Below are 19,400 nucleotides of genomic sequence, written 5' to 3'. Positions count from 1 at the left end.
ACTGCCTCATTGCCTGCACCCGTAATGGGTCAGCGGTCAAACGACCTCCACTCATCACTGTCAAACGCTCCCTGAAACATTTCAACGAGCAAGCCTTTCTATTCGACCTGGCCCTGGTATCCTGGAAGGATATTGACCTCATCCCGTCAGTAGAGGATGCCTGGTTATTTTTTTTAAATGCCTTCCTCACCATCTTAAATAAGCATGCCCCTTTCAAGAAATTTAGAACCAGGAACAGATATAGCCCTTGGTTCTCCCCAGACCTGACTGCCCTTAACCAACACAAAAATATCCTGTGGCGTTCAGCATTAGCATCGAACTGCCCCCGCGATATGCAACTTTTCAGGGAAGTTAGAAACCAATACACACAGGCAGTTAGAAACACCAAGGCTAGCTTTTTCAAACAGAAATTTGCTTCCTGCAACTCAAACTCTAAAAAGTTCTGGGACATTGTAAAGTCCATGGAGAATAAGAACACCTCCTCCCAGCTGCCCACTGCACAGAGGATAGGAAACTCTGTCACCACCGATAAGCCCACTATAATTGAGAATTTCAATAAGCATTTTTCTACGGCTGGCCATGCTTTCCACCTAACTACCCCTACTGCATTCAACAGCACTGCACCCCCCACAGCTACTCGCCCAAGCCTCCCCCATTTCTCCTTCTCCCAAATCCATTCAGCTGATGTTCTGAAAGAGCTGCAAAATCTGGACCCCTACAAATCAGCTGGGCCTGACAATCTGGACCCTTTCTTTCTAAAATTATCTGCCGAAATTATTGCAACCCCTATTACTAGCCTGTTCAACCTCTCTTTCGTGTCGTCTGAGATTCCCATAGATTGGAAAGCAGCTGCTGTCATCACCCTCTTCAAAGGAGGTGACACTCTTGACCCAAATTGCTACAGACCTATATCCATCCTACCCTGCCTTTCTAAGGTCTTCGAAAGCCAAGTCAACAAACAGATTACCGACCATTTCGAATCCCACCGCACCCTCTCCGCTATGCAATCTGGTTTCAGAGCTGGTCATGGGTGCACCTCAGCCACGCTCAAGGTCCTAAACGACATCGTAACCCCCATCGATAAGAAACAATACTGTGCTGCCGTATTCATTGACCTGGCCAAAGCTTTTGACTCTGTTAATCACCACATCCTCATCAGCAGACTCAGTAGCCTTGGTTTCTCAAACGATTGCGTCGCCTGGTTCACCAACTACTTCTCTGATAGAGTTCAGTGTGTCAAATCGGAGGGCCTGCTGTCCGGACCTCTGGCAGTCTCTATGGGGGTACCACAGGGTTCAATTCTTGGGCCAACTCTTGTCTCTGTATACATCAGTGATGTCGCTCTTGCTGCTGGTGAATCTCTGATCCACCTCTACGCAGACGACACCATTCTGTATACTTCTGGCCCTTCTTTGGACACTGTGTTAACAACCCTCCAGACGAGCTTCAATGCCATACAACTCTCCTTCCGTGGTCTCCAACTGCTCCTAAATACAAGTAAAACTAAATGCATGCTCTTCAACCGATCGCTGCCTGCACCTGCCCGCCTGTCCAGCATCACTTCTCTGGACGGTTCTGACTTAGAATATGTGGACAACTACAAATACCTAGTTGTCTGGTTAGACTGTAAACTCTCCTTCCAGACTCACGTCAATCATCTCCAATCCAAAGTTAAATCTAGAATTGGCTTCCTATTTCGCAACAAAGCATCCTTCACTCATGCTGCCAAACTAACCCTCGTAAAACTGACCATCCTACCAATCCTCGACTTCGGCGATGTCATTTACAAAATAGCCTCCAATACCCTACTCAACAAGCTGGATGCAGTCTATCACAGTGCCATCCGTTTTGTCACCAAAGCCCCATATACTACCCACCATTGCGACCTGTACGCTCTCGTTGGCTGGCCTTCGCTTCATAATCGTCGCCAAATACATTGGCTCCAGGTCATCTACAAGACCCTGCTAGGTAAAGTCCCCCCTTATCTCCGCTCACTGGTCACCATAGCAGCACCCACTTGTAGCACGCGCTCCAGCAGGTATATCTCTCTGGTCACCCCTAAAGCCAACTCCTCCTTTGGTCGTCTCTCCTTCCAGTTCTCTGCTGTCAATGACTGGAACGAACTACAAAAATCTCTGAAACTGGAAACACTTATCTCCCTCACTAGCTTTAAGCACCAGCTATCAGAGCAGCTCCCAGATCACTGCACCTGTACATAGCCCATCTATAATTTAGCCCAAACTACTACCTCTTCCCCTACGTTATTTATTTTGCTCCTTTGCACCATATTATTTATATTTTAACTTTGAACTTTCTTCAAATAACAAATCTACCATTCCAGTGTTTTACTTGCTATACTTTATTTACTCTGCCACCATGGCCTTTTTTGCCTTTACCTCCCTTGTCTCACATAATTTGCTTACATTGTATATAGTCTTATTTCTTTCTACTGTATCATTGATTGTATGTTGTTTTACTCCATGTGTAACTCTGTGTTTTTGTATGTTGTCGAACTGCTTTGCTTTATCTTGGCCAGGTCACAATTGTAAATGAGAACTTGTTCTCAACTTGCCTACCTGGTTAAATAAAGGTGAAATAAATAAATAAATAAAAAATCAGAAGTTTAAATAATTTCAAATTCCTTATATTAAGCAAACCAGACTGCACCAATTTATATATTTTTTATTTTTATTGGTGGATAGCCAGGGGCATACTCCAACACTCAGACATCATTTACAAATGAAGGATTTATGTTTAGTGAGTCCGCCAGATCAGAGGCAGTAGGGATGACCAGGGATGTTCTCTTGATAAGTGTGTGAATTGGACCATTTTCCTGTAAAAATGTAGCGAGTACTTTTGGGTGTCAGGGAAAATGTATGGAGTAAAAAGTACATTATTTTCTTTAGGAATGCAGTGAAGTAAAAGTTGGCAAAAATAGAAATAGTAAAGTACATATACCCCCCAAAACTACTTAAGTAGTACTTTAAAGTATTTTTACTTAAGTACTTTACACCACTGCAAGCTGGCTACCACCCTGTACTCAACCTTGCCCTATGTACATAGTCATTGAAAACTGGTCACTTTAATAATGTTTACATACTGTTTTACCCACTTCATATGTATAACTGTATTCTAGTCAAGGCTCATCGTATATATCTACTGCTGTACACTCCTTTTCTATTCATATACTGTCCATAATGTCAATACACACCATCATATACATACAGTATATATTTATATTCCGGACTCTGACATCACTCGTCCTATTTCAGTATTTATTAATTCCTTTATTTACATTTTTGGGGTTTGCATGTATTGTTTTGCATTGTTAGTTATTACTGCACTGGTAATAAGAGTCTCGGGCCGACTCTCTTCTCTCTACATTTTGTATAAATCAATGATGTTGCTAGTGCTGCTGGTGATTCTCTGATCCACCTCTACGCAGATGACACCATTCTGTATACTTCTGTCCCTTCTTTGGACACTGTGTTAACTAACCTCTAGACGAGATTCAATGACATACAACTCTCCTTCCGTGGCCTCAAACTGCTCTTAAATGCAAGTACTTGCTCTTAAATGCAAGTAAAACTAAATGCACGCTCTTCAACCGATCACTGCCCACACCTGCCCGCCCGTCCAGCATCACTACTCTGGACGGTTCTGACTTAGAATATGTGGACCACTACAAATACCTAGGTGTCTGGTTAGACTGTAAACTCTCCTTCCAGACTCACATTAAGCATCTCCAATCCAATTAAATCTAGAATCCGCTTCCTATTTCGCAACAAAGCATCCTTCACTCATGCTGCCAAACATACCCTCGTAAAACTGACTATCCTACCGATCCTTGACTTTGGCGATGTCATTTACAAAATAGCCTCCAACACTCTCCTCAGCAAACTGGATGCAGTCTATCACAGTGCCATCCGTTTTGTCACCAAAGCCCCATATACTCCCCACCACTTCGACCTGTAAGCTCTCATTGGCTGTCCCTCGCTTCATATTCGTCGCCAAACCCACTGGCTCCAGGTCATCTATAAGTCTTTGCTAGGTAAAGCCCCGCCTTATCTCAGCTCACTGGTCACCATAGCAACACCCACCCGTAGCACGCGTTCCAGCAGGTATATTTCACTGGTCACCCCCAAAGCCAAATCCTCCTTTGGCTGCCTTTCCTTCCAGTTCTCTGCTGCCGATGACTGGAACGAATTGCAAAAATCACTGAAGCTGGAGACTCATATCTCCCTCACTAGCTATAAGCACCAGCTGTCAGAGCAGCTCACAGATCACTGCACCTGTACATAGCCCATCTGTAAATAGCCCATCCAACTACCTCATCCCCATACTGTTATTTATTTTGCTCCTTTGCACCCCAGTATCTTTACTTGCACATTCATCTTCTGCATATCTATCACTCCAGTGTTTAATTGCTATATTGTAATTACTTCGCCACTATGGCCTATTTATTGCCTTACCTCCCTTGTCCTACCTCATTTGCACACACTGTATATAGACTTTATCTATTGTGTTATTGACTGTATGTTTGTTTATTCCATGTGTAACTCTGTGTTGTTGTTTGTGTCGCACTGCTTTGCTTTATCTTGGCCAGGTCGCAGTTATAAATGAGAACTTGTTCTCAACTAGCCTACCTGGTTAAATAAAGGTGAAATAATTTATTTTTAAATAAAAAAAACTGCTGGAGCTAGGAACTTAAGCATTTCGCTATCCCGCAATAACCACTGCAAAATTGTATTTGATTTAAATGAACACAGCACTGGGCTGTCTCCTACAACTGGAGGGCTCTATCAGAGCTGGGATGAGTGGCTTAATTGGTTTGAGAAAGGCAGTAATGAGCTGAGTAAGGGCGCACTGCCATGTCTCACTGGTTTCTCAGAATGGCACCGTGCAACTCATGCCTACTTGGTCACTAATCTTCCTAACAGCAGGATTATGTGGATCAGGACCCTCACCGAAGAAGACCCTAAACGATTCTTACAGGGAATAAACTAGTCGGATAATCTCACCAAAATGTAAGGACAGCAATGCCGGTGTATGATCACTAGAGTCTTCGTTTGAGCTGGGGTACAGTGGCTTATCCAGGATCAGCCGGAGGATTGCAAATTAACATATCCCTTTAAGACTCATTTTCATTGAGAGCACCTGGGCATCAATATGGCCCTCTGAAGTCTATTTCCAATTCAACAGTTACTAGGCAGTACAAGTTTGAGCTTCCAAAAATGCTGGTTTATCATTGCTGACAATATAAACTCAGCAAAAAAAGAAATGTCCTCTCACTGTCAACTGCGTTTATTTTCAGCAAACTTCACGTGTAAATATTTGTATGAACATAACAAGATTCAACAACTGAGACATAAACTGAGCAAGTTCCACAGACATGTGACTAACAGAAATGGAATAATGTGTCCCTGAACAAAGGGGGGGGTCAAAATCATAAGTAACAGTCATTATCTGGTGTGGCCACCAGCTGCATTAAGTACTGCAGTGCATCTCCTCCTCATGGACTGCACCAGATTTGCCCGTTCTTGCTGTAAGATGTTACCCCACTCTTCCACCAAGGCACCTGCAAGTTCCCAGACATTTCTGGGGGGAATGGCCCTAGCCCTTACCCTCCGATCCAACAGGTCACAGATGTGCTCAATAGGATCTTCGCTGGCCATGGCAGAACACTGACATGCCAGTCTTGCAGGAAATCACACACAGAACGAGCAGTATGGCTGGTGGAATTGTCATGCTGGAGGGTCATGTCAGGATGAGCCTGCAGGAAGAGTACCACATGAGGGAGGAGGATGTCTTCCCTGTAGCGCACAGCGTTGAGATTGCTTGCAATGACAACAAGCTCAGACCGATGATGCTGTGACACACTTCCCCAGACCATGACGGATCCTCCACCTCCAAATCGATCCCGCTCCAGAGTACAGGCCTCGGTGTAACGCTCATTCCTTCAACAATAAACACGAATCCGACCATCACCCCTGGTGAGACAAAAGCGCGACTCGTCAGAGAAGAGCACTTTTTGCCAGTCCTGTCTGGTCCAGCGACAGTGGGTTTGTGCCCGTAGGCGACGTTGTTGCCGGTGATGTCTGGTGAGGACCTGCCTTACAACAGGCCTACAAGCCCTCAGTCCAGCCTCTCTCAGCCTATTGTGGACAGTCTGAGCACTGATGGAGGGATTGTGCGTTCCTGGTGTAACTCGGGCAGTTGTTGTTGCCATCCTGTACCTGTCCCGCAGGTGTGATGTTCGGATGTACCGATCCTGTGCAGATGTTGTTACACGTGGTCTGCCACTGTGAGGACGATCAGCTGTCCGTCGTGTCTCCCTGTAGCGCTGTCTTATGCGTCTCACAGTATGGACATTGCAATTTATTACCCTGGCCACATCTGCAGTCCTCATGCCTCCTTGCAGCATGCCTAAGGTACGTTCACGCAGATGAGCAGGGACCCTCGGCATCTTTCTTTTGGTGTTTTTCAGTCAGTAGAAAGACCTCTTTAGCGTCCTAAGTTTTCATAACTGTGACCTTAATTGCCATTCCACAGGTGCATGTTCAGTAATTGTTTATGGTTCATTGAACAAGCATGGGAAACAGTGTTTAAACCCTTTACAATGAAGATCTGTGAAGTTATTTGGATTTTTACACATTATCTTTGAAAGACAGAGTCCTGAAAAAGGGACGTTTCTTTTTTTGCTGAGTTTAGTTTCCCATCATCTCACTTGTCACCAGCAGGGAGTCCTCTAGGCTAAGCTACGCCTCTGGGACCGTTGGTCTGTCCTCACCTCTCTCACAGTGTGGAGTCACCTCCTGGAGCTTTCATTGGGGAAAATCTCTGTTTTCAGAATACAATGGTAATACAATACAGAATTATCCATGTAACCTACTACACTTTCACAAGCCCTCTGTTTGTTATGTTGTCCTCTAGCCAATTGGTTTCCCCATAGCGCTTATCTCAGGGGCTGTAGTGTTTCTATGTTTAGGGGCGGGGTCCATCTGTGTGTTTCTCTGAACATGTTTATGTATGTGTGTGAGAGGGAGAGAACCCCAGTGATGAGTCTAAGTGAGTGTGACAGGCAGCGGAGCAGAAACCCAACACCATGATCAGGACTGAAAACAAGGCTGAGGAGGGTAGGGGTTGAGACCAGTGTTGACCGCTGACCGTCTCTTCTCGCTGCCAGCTCTCCCTCCCAGATGTGGCGCGGGGGCTAGCTGCTTTATTTAGCTTTACTTTGGCTTCTGGGAATCCTCAAGTGGCACGTTTGCGCTGGGGGTTGCCAGCCCAGTTCTGGGAGTAGAGCAGATCAGAGCAGTGGACAGAGAGCCGTTTGCAGCCGCGACCAGCTGTAGATGTGAAGGGTCCCCGGTGGGAGGGTCCAGAGCAGGTCACTACAGCTCCCTGGGCCACAGGGACCAGGAGAGGAAGGGAATGCCCAGTGGCCTGCTTTCGGGAGGTCCCTCTTCTTTCAAAGTCTCTCTCCCTCTCCTGCCCTCCATCCTTTCCGTGTGTCTCCCTTAATCTTACGTCTCACTCTAAAGGCCTCGGGGAACGGATGACTGTCGGGCGGATGTTGTGAAAGGGGATGTTTGGGACTTTCTATGACTGCCTCTTGTGAGCGAGGTGAGGTACACTGTTCATTATGAGTAACTGAGGTCAGAACTGGAAGGGACTGAATGAGGCGTACGGTGAAGTGTTAGTTTCAGTGAATTGCCGCTGACAGTAAGAAACAGTTCATGCGTCATCATTGGGTAATGATGATCAGCATGGGAGGTACACTCAGTAGACCTCACAGCACAGGGAGCTGGGCTGTAGCCTGGGTTTTCACCCCGTATGAAAATGTATGCGCTCACTACTGTAAGTCGCCCTGGATATGAGCGCCTGCTAAATGACTAAAATGTAAATGTTGTCTCTCTCTCTTTCACTCCTGCACTCCCATTCAGTGGTCCCAGTGGGGAGCCTGGATGTCTTGGCTGCTGTGTGTGTGGCTCTGTCTGACAATGGGCCAGATAGACTAGGACCCAGGGCTTCTATTTCTGAAGTCCAGAGGAGGGCCAGCCGTACCGCCTGGTGCCTGGTACTGTTCGTCTGTCTTCCTGACAACAGACCAGTGTTACCACCCAGGTTTAATAGGTTCTCTCTCTCTCTCTCTCTCTCTCTCTCCCTCTATTGTTCTGACGCCGCTTTTGATGTGCTGCTTTCGATGCTTTAATGTACTAGCTCTTTCAGGGCTCTACGCTGACCGTTTTTTACAAGGAGCACGTGTGCCCCTAAGTTGAAATATTTAGAAGCACAATGACAAATATTTAAGATAACAAGCAGTTTTCTTTAGCAATGGTGCAAGCATGACGGTCATGTATCTGTACTCAGTGTATTCTCCATGGCACTCGGGCTGCGGTACAGTGAAGTAATCATTGCAACAGTTATCATCTAGGGGATTTTTTTTGCACCTAAATTAAAACTCCAGGTCGCACAGCAAAATATTTAGGCGCATATGCCGAGTCAAATGGTCGCACAGTAGAGCCCTGTCTTTACCCACACGAAAAAATACAACAAATTACTATACAATTCTTTAGTAAACTGTAGTATACTATACTACGCACTGTAGTGTCTCTCAATCATGTGAAGTACTTGTTGTAGAATACTATACTAAATACTACAGTAATGTGCGCAAAAACACCACAGTATTTAATTAGCATATACCCTGCCCTTTCTCCTCCCCCATATCCCAATTTGTGCCACCCATTAGTGGAAAACCTACGTGCCAAGTGTACAGTCCATTCGGAAAGTATTTAGATACCTTGACTTTTTCCACATTTTGTTACGTTACAGCCTTATTCTAAAATAGATAAAATAGAAAATGTTCCTCATTAATCTACACACGAATCCCCGAGCTGACAAGGTAAAAATCTGTTGTTCTGGCCCTGAACAAGGCAGTTAACCCACTGTTCCTAGGTCGTCATTGAAAATAAGAATTTGTTCTCAACTGACTTGCCTAGTTAAATAAATAAATAATAAAAGGTACAAGGGTACCAAAAATGTTGTGCAACATTGAAGGTCCCCAAGAACTCAGTGGCCTCCATCATTCTTAAATGGAAGAAGTTTGGAACCACCAAGACTCTTCCTAGAGCTGGCCGTCCGGCCAAACTGAGCAATCGGGGGAGAAGGTCCTTGGTCAGGGAGATGACCAAGAACCCGATGGTCACTCTGATTGAGCTCCAGAGTTCCTCTGTGGAGATGGGAGAACCTTCCAGAAGGACATCCATCTCTGCAGCACTCCACCAAACGGCCTTTATGGTAGAGTGGCTAGACAGACCACTCCTCAGTAAAAGGCACATTACAGCCCACTCAGAGTTTGCCAAAAAGCACCTAAGGACTCTCCAGACCATGAGAAAAAGATTATCTGGTCTGATGAAACCTAGATTGAACTCTTTGGCCTGAACGCCAAGCATCACCTCTGGAGGAAACCTGGCACCATCCCTATGCTGTGGGGATGTTTTTCAGCGGCAGGGACTGGGAGATTGTTCAAGGGAAAGATGAACAGACCAAAATACAGAGAGATCCTTGATGAAAACCTGCTCTAGAGCGCTCAGGACCTCAGACTGGGGTGAAGGTTCACCTTCCAGCTGGACAACCACTCTAAGCACACAACCAAGACAATGCAGGAGTGGCTTAGGGATAGGTCTCTGAATGTTCTTGTGTGGCCCAGTCAGAGCCTGGACTTGAACCTGATCGAACATCTCTGGAGAGACCTGAAAATAGCTGTGCAGTGAAGCTCCCAATCCAACCTGACACAGCTTGAGAGGATCTGCAGAGAAGAATGAAAGAAGCTCCCCAAATACAGGTGTGCCAAGCTTGAAGCATCATACCCAAAAAGACTCGATGCTGTTATCGCTGCCAAAGGTGCTTCAACAAAGTACTGAGTAAAGGGTCTGAATACTTATGTAAACGTGATATTTCATTTTTTATACATTTGCAAAAATGTCTAAACGGTTTTTGCTTTGTCATTATGGGGGTATTGTGTGTGGATTGATGAGGGATAAAAACGATTTAATATATTCTAGAACAAGGCTGTAACGTAACAAAATGTGGAAAAAGACAAGGGGTCTGAATACTTTCCGAAGGCACTGTAGACCATATGTAGGCCATATATTGTGTTCCTTACAGCAGGGGTTCTCAAAGTGGGTTCCACAGCCAGCTGTCTAAATAAATGAATATTACTAACAACACAAACAACTTTTGGCTAAGGGATTAATGGAATACGTTTAAGTGTGTAATGCAATACAATGTAATATTATTATGTTCTTAATTAACCCTGGGCAACATGGACCTGGGAGGCTCACATGGGTATTGGTACAAAATGTTATCTTCGATGCTAAGAAATGGACCAAAATATAGAAATTTGCCAAACATATAGAAATCTGGCCTTTGTGATGCATTTTGCATCATATAAGCCAGATTTCTGTATTTTGAAAGTTACATATCTTGATTGCTAACATGCAAAACATTTTGCGACAACATCAACAATGGACTTATGAAACAAATACCAAAAGATAGTTTTTGGGTGGAGTTTTCCTTTTCCTTTAAGGCAGCACCCCCACACCTTTCTGATTGAGAGGCTGGGTTAAATTCGGAGGACACATTTCGGTTGAATGCATTCAGTTACTGATTAGGTATCCCCTTTCCCTTAACCCTACAGTATATACTAGAGTTTTATTTCTGCTGTAAACTGTAGTATTTAACTGTAAATACTACAGTAAATATTAGTATTCACTGTACTGTTTTCATAGACTTTCTACAGTGAATACTACAGAACAGTCTGCAAAAACACTACAGTGAATACTATAGAATTTATACTATAGTATTTTTTAATTTTTTGATGTGGGTTATTAGGCCTAAGATATACAACATATTCTCTGGTTGTCACATTCTGTGGATTCCTCTTCCCATGGCTGTAGCTGTCCTCTTTAAGTGTGACTAAACTATCCCGACATATTTCTATCAGAGGAATGTGACGAGAGATGTCGTTTCCCGATAAAGTAGCCCCGTGGAGCAGCAGTTGGAGTTAAACTGTATTGAAGCCCCTTTCAACATTCTCTTGTTTGAGATGAAATTGGCATACATGCTAAATAGCACGCTACCTAAACGCAAAGTAAGTGATTACTCATATTTGAAGCATAGGGCCCAAATACCTGCTAAGTGCGGTGTTACTTAAACAAATTCTCTGCTGAAAGAACACCTGTTTGAAAGCCTCAAGGAGAATAATATGTTTCAGGCCAAATAGTTTGCCCCTGGAAAGTGTAAAGACTTTGTTCCTCTGTGGGAGTTTGTTCCTCTGTGGGAGTATTTCTTGCCAAGATTGAGCTATGGGTTTTACTAAGTAAGACATGTTTTGACACAGATTAATAGGGATGTAGGCACACACACACACACACACACACACACACACACACACACACACACAAACAATAACCCTAATAACTGTGAGGAATGTTTTGCTGGATGCCAGGGATAACCTACGTGCTGGGCTGCAGGACAGGACTGGGATGTGGATTCAGACTGGCCCCAGAGGAGAGGAGAGCATGTCCCTGTCAGCCCCTGTCCTGGAGGTTCACCTGTCTGCTGTCTTTATCATACAGTACACCCGACCATTCCATGCACCACCCAAACATACAGTATATGATCTACACTGAGGGAGGGGGGTGTCTTCAACTCAATATTACAAAGGGGTTCTTAATGTTTTGTACACTCAGTGTATATGGCACATTATGGAATCACCATTGTTCATGATCTTTCTGGAAATGGACACCATTATGTATCTCCTTCATGCTCTCGGGTCACACCAGTAGAATAACCATGATAAAGGATGTGTGAACTGAGCGAACCCCGTAAATCATTGCTATGGGGTTTCTCACACTTTAACAGCCTCTGAGTTGAGCTCTCTCACAAGTGTTTTGTGTCCCGTCTCGATGTAAACTGACACTCCTCCCTGCTCTTGAGATCATCCCACTATCTCTTAATTGTTCATTTCTGGCATACTGTGCTTGTCAAGTGAGTATTTTTCCCATTTTTCTATATGTAACCCTAGGCTCTCAGCCCAAAGTATGGAGCTTGGAGATACCCTAATTTGGGCTTTTTGGAGGACTTGTGCAGGATCACAGGGCTATTAATTGTGATCTCCATGGCAATACGGAGATGTGGAGTGAGAACAGACCGATGTCCCAGGGGTCTGAGAGAACATCTCATCCTCTCTGGGCATTGACACTCAGACACACCAGGTTCATCCACAGTCCAGCGCGTCTCTCACACCACGTCTCCCAGCGCCCGGCACCCCGCCTGCCTTACGGAGCTAGTGTTCCATATCCTGCTGCCCTGGAATGTAATTCAATGAAGGAAAAATATGAACACAACATGCAACAATTTCGAAGATTTTACTGAGTTACAGTTCAATAAAGGAAACCAGTCAATTGAAACATACAGTTGAAGTCTGAAGTTTACATACACTTACGTTGGAGTCATTAAAACTCTTTTTCAACCACTCCACAAATTGATTGTTAACAAACTATAGTTTTGGTAAGTCGGTTAGGACATCTACTTTGTGCATAACACAAGTAATTTTTCCAACAATTGTTTACAGACGGATTATTTAACTTATAATTCACTATCACAATTTCAGTGGGTCAGAAGTTTACATGCACTAGTTGACTGTGCCTTTAAACAGCTTGGAAAATTCCAGAAAATGATGTCATGGCTTCAGAAGCTTCTGATAGGCTAATTGACATCATTTGAGTCAATTGGAGGTGTACCTGTGGATGTATTTCAAGGCCTACCTTCAAACTCAGTGCCTCTTTGCTTGACATCATGGGAAAATCAAAAGAAATCAGCCAAGACCTCAGAAAAAATATTGTAGACCTCCAGAAGTCTGGTTCATCCTTGGGAGCAATTTCCAAATGCCTGAAGGTACCACGTTCATCTGTATAAACAATAGTATGCAAGTATAAACACCATGGGACCACGCAGCTGTCATACCGCTCAGGAAGGAGACGCGTTCTGTCTCCTAGAGATGAACGTACTTTGGTGAGAAAAGTGCAAATCAATCCCAGAACAACAGCAAAGGACCTTGTGAAGATGATGGAGGAAACAGGTACAAAAGTATCTATATCCACAGTAAAACGTTTGACCCAAGTTAAACATTTTAAAGGCAATGCTACCAAATACTAATTGAGTGTATGTAAACTTCTGACCCACTGGGAATGTGATGAAAGAAATAAAAGCTGAAATAAATAATTCTCTCTACTATTATTCTGACATTTCACATTCTTAAAATACAGTGGTGATCCTAACTGACCTAAGACAGGGGATTCTTACTAGGATTAAATGTCAGGAATTGTGAAAAACTGAGTTTAAATGTATTTGGCTAAGGTGTATGTAAACTTCTGACTTCAACTGTACATTCATTAGGCCCTAATATATGGATTTCACATGACTGGCTATAGGCCCACCCACCTGGGAGCCAGGCCCAGCCAATCAGAATGAGTTTTTTTCCCTCAAAAGGGCTTTATTACAGACAGAAATACGCCTGTGTTTAATCAGCTGTCCGGATGACTGGTATCATACGATCCTGCAGGTGAAGAAGCTGGACGTTGAGGTCCTGTGCTGGCAGGGTTACATGTGGTCTGCGTTTCTGAGGCCAGTTGGACGTACTGCCAAATTCTCTAAAATAACATTGGAGGCGGCTTATGGTAGAGAATTTAACATAAAATTCTCTGACTACAGCTCTGGTGGACATTCCTGCAGTCAGCATGCCAATTGCATGCACCCTGAAAACATCTGTGGCATTGTGTTGTGTGACAAAACTGCACATTGTAGAGGTCTTGTACCCGGCACAAGGTGCACCTGTGTAATGAATGCTTTTTAATCCGCTTCTTGATATGCCACACCTGTCAGGTGGATGGATTATGTTGGCAAAGGAGAAATGCTCACTAACAGGGATGTAAACACATTTGGCACAAAATCAGGGAAATAAGCTTTTTGTACATTTGGAAAATTTCTGGGATCTTTTATTTCAGCTCATGAAACATGGACCAAAACGTTTTTTGTTCACTATAAATACCACAACCAGATACGTTCAAGTACAGACTGTTGTCTAGCAACACAGAATGAATTGGATGTTGAACTCAGTAACCTCGACCTGTTGCTACAGTGAGGCTACTCCTGTTTGTTGGAGTGTAAAGATACTTTCATGGTAATTTCCTCCTGTGCTACTCCAATGGGATCTAGGCTAATGGCTTACTTAACTTTTCAACCAATCAACCAATCAACCTGGATGAGCTACAGTCTATCATTTGGTCTTTGGATGCAGATGCACTGCCCTACTTATTGAGCTTAATGAGGATCCATTAAACCAAGCTGACAATATTGATAAGCTTTTTATCTCACTATTGAGGTGGATTGAAATCCAGTGTACACACAGGAATCATAGCCGCAGGAAGTAGGGTGGCGGTGGGGGTGCAGCGTTTTCTTTGCCCAAGCTGAAGACGTCTATATCGGTCCGTTAATACAGGACTAGTAAAGGCCCAGTGCACTTCTTTTGTGGAAAATGTTTAAACCAAATGTATTTGAGTTTACCAGCATTTGTAATTTGAGTCTGATAATTATCTGTAGAAAACAGTTAATCTGATAATACTTGCGGGAAAAAAAAATACTTTTTACAATTTCTTGAAATACTTTGCAAATGCATCTTATTTCTATGTGAAAACTGATTGTCTATTCATTCCTTTTCCATGTTAGTAGACGCTCTTATCCAGAGCAACTTACAGTAGTAGTGAGTGCATACAGTAAATTATTACTGTACAAAGTGTTTGTTTTCCAAGTTATAAAAATATTTAATTTGATGTGGCTGTTTTGTCTTTGTCTGTAACTTTGCATCTTTTGATGTGAATGTTTGAGGACAGGTTTTTTTTGTTTTAATGAATGCCATTAGAATGACAATCGCAGAGAAAGGGACAGGGCACCAACTACAATTACAGCTATTAAATCCTGCAAGATACTGTTCTTAGTTATACAACAACTTTTTTTTCCGAAGTGGAGATGCTGAAAAAATGTTTTTGCCAGCGCTACAGACGTTTATATCGGTCCGCTAATACTAGTAAAGACCCATGGCACTACTTTTTTGTTGTTGTAAAAAATAAAATATATTCTGATTTTTCAGGGGGTACTTCCCGCTGCTATGACAGGAATATCAAATAATAGCAATGTTCTGTATATTTTATTCTGTATACTATGTTTGTGCACTAAGTTGGTGCACTAACATCTTATCCGGCCTCACCTGGATGTCTGGTTGAACCTACTGTGTTCATCTATGTCTCTTGACTGCTCCACTTCCTATTTGACAGCCAGCAGTTACTTTCCCCTTCTTATCTTGTACATCCTCAGAGATGGAGTAGCTTCCATTTTCCTCTCTAATCCCTATCAGTGATTATAACAGAGCCTCAGCGGACCCCACAGCCGGGCCCCCTCCCCGGGCCCCCAGCCATTCTAACACAGCCTGACACACAGAGGCCCCTGCGCTTTGATCAGCCTGTCCTTTATTCCTCTCCTCCTTATCCCTCCATCTGGGGAGCTTTCCCATAATCCCAGCCACCCGGCCCTGGCAGACCTAAAGACTGTCCCACAGATAGCATCTGAAGGCAGAGAGGAGGTGGGGGAGAGGTGGGTGGGGCCTAAACCCTGGGTTGATGTGTGAACGGCTGTGTTACCCAGTAAACCACACACGCATGACTGAGGCTGTATGGCTCTTGTCTTTTATCACGAATGCCCCTCTGGGTCTTTAAGCGCTTACACAGGGAAAGGGGAGCGCTGATTGAGGCGAAAACAGGCTTGTTGGGGAAGGGAAAGAAAGGGTGGCGTGATACTTTGTGTGCCCCTCCGTGTTTTGGTTTCTTTATTATTCTGTACATGAATGTTTTGTCACTTCATTGAAAAGAATTGAGTTGCGACTTGTGAGATGGTTGCTAAGTTGTTCGTTCATCACACAGGAACGTAGAACCCTTCTAAAGCGGGTGATGTTAGAGGGTCACCAAAATAATAATTAGAAGAAACATGAGGTGCAGCACCTAAATAACTTGAGTGCACCTGTAGTTTACAATCCACTAGGTTTTGCATTACTTTGCTGCCATTCCTTGAATCCCTACAACTTCCCACCTAATTTGTGGTAGAGCAGCCTCACCGTACGCTGCTTCCTTCCCAGCTTCTGCTTGCCTAGCTGCTGAGATGTGTGAGAGACCCAGGATCGGCCCAGCCGTGGTGGGGTGGCGGTGGCCTCTGCTCCTGCCCTGTCAGCCATCAGGGCCATGTTTTGGAAAGAGGCTGGCTGAGATGAATTGAATTCCTGGTGTTGTGTGCTGCTACGTGAAAAGTTCTGTTGTCTTTAGTGTCTGGACAGACGCCTAGGCTCCTATGTAAACAGAATACAGACGTCTGTGAGCGAGCAGGTGGAACGATCTGTCACCCTGCACACTCCTGTCATCTACAACACGTATGCAATGCGTACACACACACACACACACACACACACACACAAATGCAACATTCACATACAAATTCACATCACGCACTAAACATGGTCACTGTTTTGTTGCTAGTATGAGGATCAGCCTGAAATCACTTTGTGCTAGCAGCATTATTAAACGCTTGTAAATTTGTGAGGTTTATTAAACAACTGCCAATACTCCCTCAGACGATCTGTCTTTGGCTGGCATCTGTGTCACCTTGTCAAACTTATCTAAACACAGTTGAGTGTGTCTCTGACTGTTGTAGTGTGTAGTGAGCCGTGGAGGAATCCATGCCTGGCTGTTAGTAGCAGCTCTGCCACTCTGTGTGTTTATGCTCCTCTCCTGACCCTGTGACCCCCAAGGGTCAGGCCTGTTGAAACAGGCAGTGGGTCAGAGAGACACACACGGGTCAGAGAGACATACATTGGCACGGCTGGTCTGCTAGGCTGACACACGGCACCAGGCGCCTCTAGTGTCTACCCTCTGACTCATGTTTGTGCTAGTCGGCTTCCACTTCCCCATCCTCCTTTCCCCTCTTTACTGTCCCCTCTGTCTCTGCTCTCTCCTCTCTACTCCATCTCTATCTCTCGCTCTATTTTCTCTCATCCTGTACTCCCTTTTCCTCCCCCCTCCTCTTGTGTATCTCCTCAACCTCTTTAGAAGGGTGAACTACTGAGCGTCTGTGTTAAGTGAGGTGAAGGTTATAATGTTGAGGTGTATGGAACTTACCTCCTTAGGGCATCCTTAGGATGGGAAACCAACCGTGTTGGTGAGGTTAAAGGTTACACTTCCTTTCCCCTCTGACCCTACAGGCCTTGGTGGTCCCAGTCGCATGACTGTCCAATGTCCACTTTGGTATGTTTTAAAAGCTGCAGAATGCCTGCTTTGAGCCTGTCTGACACGTATACATATTTCAGATCAAATTTATGGTTTGTTACCTGTAGAAAAAAATCTGGCAATGTTTACATGACACCCTTTCAAACAGTCATTTCTTTTCACCACTTTAGCGGCATACTTCTTTTATACATAGCGTTGTGCAGCCCGGCACGGTTGACGGGTGGGAATAGGGGTGTGCAGATGTGGGTGGCCGTCTATTTTAATAAATCCATTGAATATACACCATCACAAAGAAATGCGTTATTAATTCATTCAATCAGGACCTGATCAGTCAACATACATGTATTTTATAATAAGAATATAACAAAATATTAGTAATATTTTTCCCCAACTACGCAGGAACATGTGGAACCCGTTATTCTTCACAAAGTTATATTTTTTAACAGAGACCATGCCCTTGTTTTTTGAAAGTTTGTAGGTGCTTGTACATGCTTTAGAAACCTTAGAATTTCTAATCTGGGTAAAATTGTGTAGGATGATTTTAATGTATTCTTTTTTTTTTAATCACCTTTTCAAGGAATTACAGAGAATATATGCAACCTCCCTCAATATGCCTCCATTGACTTGTACCACCCTGTCCCTGTATCACTCCTCTCCTAGTAGCCAAGTCAATATTTGGTTCAACACTTAGAACTGACTCAACCGTATACAACCAGCTCCGCTGTGTTTGTGTACATATCGGTGTTAGTAATATGTATGTTTGTTTTTTAATTCTTCCCATCCTGCGGCATCTGTCTGCAGCACGGTTCAATAATGTGTTGAGCAGATGTAGGGAATGAAATCAGGACTTCATGGAGGCTTCAGACACGCCTGTCAAGCTGATCTAGTGTTCTGTCTCTCTGCTCCGTTCCATAACCTCTCATCCTTCAACACATATCTGGCTGATACAATATGGAGGGGTATGGGAAGGAGGCTCAGAGACTAGGGAACATCTATATGATGTGAGTTACTGGCTGATAGGAATTGTGGAGTTGTAATAGGAGAGTTGTCAGAATACTTGGATGATAATGGAACAGTGGTATGTTGTGATTGTTAATGGATTTGAGGAATTTCTAGTCGGGGATATTGTGCACAGAGGTTAGGGCTACTACTGATACAGTGCATCCGGAAAGTATTCAGACCCCTTGACTTTTTCCACGTTTTGTTACGTTACAGCCTCATTCTAAGATGGATTAAATTGTTATTTTCCCCTCATCAAATAACACACAACACCCCATAATGATACATTTTAGGAAACTGAAATACCACAAGTATTCAGACCCTTTACTCAGTACTTTGTTGAAGCACATTTGGCAGCGATTACAGCCTCAAGTCTTCTTGAGTATGACGCCTCAAGCTTGGCACACCTGTATTTGGGGAGTTTCTCCCGTTCTTCTCTGCAGATCCTCTCAAGCTCTGGAGCAGGTTTTCATCAAGGATCTCTCTGTAATTTGCTCCGTTCCTTTTTCCCCTCGATCCTGACTAGTCTCCCAGTCCCTGACGCTGAAAAACATTTCCACAGCATAATGCTGCCACCACCACGCTTCACTGTAGGGATGGTGCCAGGTTTCTTCCTGATGTGACTCTTAGCATTCAGGCCAAAGAGTTCAATTGACCAAATAATCTTGTTTCTCATGGTCTGAGTCCTTTAGGAGCCTTTTGTCAAACTCCAAGTGGGCTGTCATGTCCCTTTTTTACTGAGGAGTGGCTTCCGTCTGGCCACTAGCATAAAGGCCTGATTGTTGTCCTTCTGGAAGGTTCTCCCATCTCCACAGAGGAACTTTGGAGCACTGTCAGAGTGACCATCAGGTTCTTGGTCATCTCCCTGACCAAGGCCCTTCTCCCCCGATTGCACAGTTTGGCTGGTTGGCCAGCTCTAGGAAGAGTCTTGGTGGTTCCAAACTTATTCCATTTAAGAATGATGGAGGCCACTGAGTTCTTGGGGACCTTCAATGCTGCAGAAATGTC

At 44.0% G+C, this 19,400-nt stretch overlaps 1 protein-coding gene across 1 annotated transcript in view; it reads left to right on the top strand.

The window, feature by feature from the left end:
* wdr70 (WD repeat domain 70) overlaps positions 1–19,400 on the top strand; it is an 86,264-nt gene that overhangs the window by 20,255 nt on the left and 46,609 nt on the right. The gene's annotated exons all lie outside the window — the stretch shown is intronic.

The sequence above is a fragment of the Salmo salar genome, chromosome 01, assembly GCF_965601325.2.
Source record: "Salmo salar chromosome 01, fSalSal1, whole genome shotgun sequence".
Taxonomy (NCBI): Eukaryota; Metazoa; Chordata; class Actinopteri; order Salmoniformes; family Salmonidae; genus Salmo; species Salmo salar.
Note: the sequence above shows the minus strand (reverse complement) of the source record. Positions and strands in the feature narration are given on the sequence as shown.